Source organism: Sinocyclocheilus rhinocerous, unplaced genomic scaffold (genome assembly GCF_001515625.1).
Source record: "Sinocyclocheilus rhinocerous isolate Xijiao unplaced genomic scaffold, SAMN03320098_v1.1 scaffold2108, whole genome shotgun sequence".
In the NCBI taxonomy this organism is placed as follows: Eukaryota; Metazoa; Chordata; class Actinopteri; order Cypriniformes; family Cyprinidae; genus Sinocyclocheilus; species Sinocyclocheilus rhinocerous.
Genome location: NW_015654782.1, coordinates 215,647 through 221,071, shown reverse-complemented (window position 1 = coordinate 221,071; position 5,425 = coordinate 215,647).

Below are 5,425 nucleotides of genomic sequence, written 5' to 3'. Positions count from 1 at the left end.
GGGAAAGAAATTATAGAAATTATACTTTTATTTAGCAAGGATGCTTAAAATTGATCAAAAGTGATGATAAAGGCATTTATAATGTTACAAAAGATTTCTATTTCAGATAAATAGTGTTCATATCGATATCGGAATTATATCGTATCGACCGAAATTAAGAAATATATCGTGATATCAATTTTGGCCATATCGTCCAGCCCTAATATGTATGTATGTATATATATATGCGTATTTGTTATAGTATGAATAAAAGTATGTAGTATGTATAAAAATATGTATAACATTTTCATTATTTAAATGAACACATTTTCCAAACAGGTCACTCAAAATATTAAGTTTAGTTTTAGGATTTGTTTTTTATTTTTAATTTTTTTTATTCACAAATGCCCTTATTTAATGTCCCTAAACTAGGGGCATTAAATAAGGGTAATTGTGAAAATAAAGTGAAATAAATAATGACAATAATACATTTTTGAAATTGTCAGTAAAGTTTACAGTTGACACCAGATAATAGTGTGTGTGTGTATAATACTTTATTATCTTACATTTTAACACGTTTTAATTATATATTATAGTCATATAAGTCTATCAGGACTCCTATTTAAGCCCTTTTTATGCCCATTGGTGTTCATGGTTTATGTCCTCTCTCTCTAGATTATTTAATGCCTTTGATCTTCTGGACATTAAGAATTGTGATAATTCTCATGCAGACATCACTCTCTGACTTCATAATATAAAGCATTTTTCCCTCGGCAGATTAGTTGATTTCACTGCTTGACTGCCACTAAATCTGACTAAAGCCTTCCGGGGAATAATCCATCAAATGCAGATTAATGTCTTGTGCATTGGGCCCATTTTCTATGATCTGCAGCTGAAGGCTTGATCTGACCCTGCAGCCTCGGTGTCATGTGCAATCATGCCATAAAACACACACAACATTAATTTAACGCGTGTGTCCCTTGTGGACCAGACACTGATGGTCCAACTAAATCACTGCCTGTCAAATAATACAGAAGGTTTGTTCAGAAGTTCACATTATCAGTACGTTTTATATTAAACTATACACTAAGAGCCAATGTGCAATATAAAAAGCTGTTGATATTTCACACTCAGCCCCTCTAAATACATATGCAAATGCATTCTTGTACAAACACACCTCTACTCTTCCAGAAAAGGGTGTTTTTAACGTGGGCAGTAGACATGCTGTGCTGAAAATAAAGATCAGTGCATTTGTTGTGCTAGATGTGCACTTGGCCCAAGTTCAGCTAACTAATGCATGGAGCTCCTCAACATTTATGCATGCACTTCTGGTTTTATTCACCTGTGCATGCATGACCTTGCAGCTACTAAAGTGTCTTGAAGTGCATGTGGCCATTTAGAAGCACCTTTCAAGTTTGATGCAAGTTATAAGATTAGTTGCAACTTGTAGGTACATTACAATGAAAAGTTACAGGGATGTATTGTTTTTATTTCTGTAGATTTATTTATAAGTTTTATGGAAGTTAAAGGATTATTTGCATGTTTTTACTGCCCCCCCCAAAAAGAGAGTCGATTTTAAAGTGGGCCTCCTGGGGCTCATTACTCAGCCTCCATTTAATAAAGCAATCTACAGTTACTCTAATTAGCATTCGCATCTGATAAGAGCAGGCAATAGTTGTGCATGCAAATCCATACAAAACAACATAGTGTGTTCATAAATAATATTTCTGGAGATAATCTTCTCTAATCACTGCTGAGACCAAATTGAATATCACACTGTGTAAGACACCATTAGGTTGACAGTTACTGCCCATTGTGCTCCTTTTAATTTGGCCCTGCACCATAGTGTGGAAGTAATGGTTTTCAGTGGGGCCATAATCACCTGCAACATTGTTCATCTAACGCCCCCTGGTGGACAAATAGGAATTGTGTCCCATTTTCTACAAATTAATCCCTTGCATCCCATCCAAAAACCATTGTACAAGCATGAATGTTCTCCACTGGCGATACATTTTTTTGGTGTATTTATTAAGTGCAAATTTGACAGCAGTGCAACCCATTCACAGTCTAGTCCTCTTTAATGTGTGTTGCATCTGCATTATACTGTTTTGTATCTGTTGTCATTCAGGTTGTGTCGTTAATCTCTCAACGCAGACATCTGGAAGAACAGGCACAGAGCGATTAGACTGTAATAAAAATGATTAAAGAGTGCCATTCATCCTTTGGGAACGGTGCCATTTGTGTCTATACATTTCAGGCTCATTTATTTGAAAAGGTTACTGCTGAATAAAGAAAATGTAGGGTCCCTCCTCAGAGTGTCACTCCCTTAAGATTGATCATCTGAAACATCACATCATTATTGTTAAGGTGTAAATGTCACAGTGAAACACACAGTGAAGGACATATTCAGATCCTGCATATTTTTATAGGAAACTCTTACTAGAACACACACTGGCAAAGTTTTTTTTTTTTTCATTGAAAGCAAAATTATTTTATAGATTTTTTAAATATGTTTTTTAAACACAAATTATCAAATATTTAGATTGTAAAACAAACATTAAATTAAATTAGATAAAGAAAAACATTTAAAAACAAGTTTTTTAATTCATGAAAACAGAATGTATTTAATAGTACATTATGTAAACACACACACACACACACACACACACACACACAAATATTAAAAGTTCAATAATAAGAGCATGTTGGCTAATACAGCAAAAAACAAGGGTTTTAAAAAATGTAATAAAATAAACTAGGAAAACAAAATAACCGATTTAATAGTAAATTATGTAACAACAACAAAATACTAACACCTCTGCTAAAATTCTAATGAAAGTTGATTTTAAAAATCTATACAAAAACTAAAAGTTATATACAAAAATATAATGTACTTTAATATAATATGATACATATATTTACATTATATAATAGCTGAAGTTGGAATGTTGGGTATGTAAAGACCAATAAACAAACAAACAAACATTTACTGGAAAAGTAAAACGAGAATTATATTATACAATAAAAAAAATATATATATAAAATTATATAAAATAAAATAATATATATTTTGTTTTTACTCAAATGTGCATAATTGCTAATACATAAAGCAGAAGCTGGAAACAAGGGGTTTGTAAAGGACAAAAAAAACAAGATTTTATTTATGTATCTATAAAAATGTTTATATTTACATTGTTGGTTTGAAGCACACTAGGTCTGAACACCATTCAGAATGCAGTTGAACTTTCCATTAAATGCAGCCAAGCCTTTTCCGTATTCACCGATCAGTCATTACTGTTGTTCAGTCTTTGCATCGTTGCATCATTATATTGATTGTTTTATTTAAATAAACACCACACACAAGCTTAACGTGTGAATACAAGCCTACAGAGAAAGCGAATGCTTGAGCTCAGCACGCTATGATATTGGCAGAAATCAGAGGAATGAAGAAGCCCAGCGGGGCTCGACGTAGCGATGGGAGGATGTTGATTTTGCAGTGCAGTTGGAGCTCCTCCGTGTTTATTTCTGTTTTCCTGCCTCATTCCAAGACAGAAGCTGCTCAAACCAACTCTAGGAAGCAGGCCAGAGCTAACAATTCATTTAGTGCGTTTTTTCCCCCCTCTGCGCGTTTTGATATCCTAAACAAAGCCTGCGTGGATGTGCCAGTATGCTGCAGCTTACATCTGGCGTACGGGCTTTTCATTATCCCGCATGTCAATAAACAGGAGTTCCTCCTCGGAAAGGGAGCAGAAGAGTTTTGACAGTGCAGCTACTGTAACCGCAACAACCTACCAGAGTGAAGTAACCTGCGCCAGCATTGCTAATTGCAGGCGATTTTGAGTTGAATTACTGAAATAAATGAACTTTTCCACGACATTCTAATTTATTGAGATGCACCTGTATTTCCCATGCCAGTGGAGTCAGGAGTTTGTGTACTAACTGGACCCAATCCAAACACCGCGAACAGACTGTTACTGTTGCTCCCTTGAGGTCGTGGCCACTCAATACAGATACGCTGACGCCCAGAGCTAGTTTACTCTCCTCATAAACCTCACATGATCTGCTGAGCCGCTGGCGACATTCATTAGTGATTCGGCTCGATCATTAACTCACTTGATCGGTTATTGGGTTGCTGGTTAATCCAGATCTCATGGGTTTCATCCAAGGGGAGTCATGCATGCATGTGTTGTTTACAGTAAATCATTCAAGTTACCTCTTTTACTTGCAGTAGCTTAAATCATGTGGAAAGTTAGATTACAACACTGCAGTGAAAGACAGAGCAATGCAACATATACATCTTTATATATATATATATATATATGCATACAACATACACTACTTATTGTGTAATACATATATTATACACATGCATCATGGTTTCCACAAAAATATTAAGCAGCACAACTTTTTCAACATTGATAATAATAAGATATGTTTCTTGAGCAGCAGATCAGCATATTAGAATGATTTCTGAAGGATCATGTGACACTGAAAGCTGGAGTAATGATGCTGAAAATTCAGCGTTGATCACAGGAATAAATATAAAAAAATATACTAAACTTGAAAACACCTATCTTAAATTTTAATTAGGCCTATATTTCACAATATTACTGTTTTCACTGTATTTTTGATCAAATAAATGCAGGTTTGGTGAGCTTTAGAGACTTCCTTAAAAAACAAAAACTTTCAAAACTTTTCCAAACTTTTATATAGGTGAAACTGAAAAAAGCGTGAAATAACTACATAATATATACATATATTTGGATGTGTTTGTCATTCTGTGGCACACTGTTATTTAGTATTGACCAATAGATGGCGCACTCACATGCTAATTAAGATCTATTCAGTGGTCTAAATGTATTTTAAAGGGGTCATATGATGCTGCTAAAAAGAACATTATTTTCTTCTAGGCATGACGAAGCGGATATGGTCCTCTTTTGGAAGACCAAACAAAGTAGTTTCGCTTTTACAACGAAACGCACAGCGTCTTCTTCACGACATGGCGGCAGCAACAATACTACAGCTAGAATAAAAGTTATGCCTTCTTTCTTTGCGTGAACATTTGGGCGGTGTTATGCAAATCTTCCCACATAGTGTGGTAGATATGTGGGGGCGTGTTCGAACGAGCCGTTTTAGGTAGGTGTGGCTAACTCTTAACTTTTATAAAGAATATCTCTTTGGATTTGAGACTTTAGTCTTTGCAACTTTACAGATCTTCTTTATGCACCAAGAGCTTGTAACACTCTAAAGAGAAAGGAAAAAATGAAATCGCATCATATGACCCCTTTAAGAGATAAAAGACCTTTTACCATGGTAACTGCTGATTTTACCACAGTTGTGCCAATGGTGACTTGGTTTTAGCCAGCACAGTCAAAAAAAAAAAAAAACATTCTGAAAGCTTTTCAGAAATGAAGGTTAATAAAGGAAGGACTGAAGACAATCATGA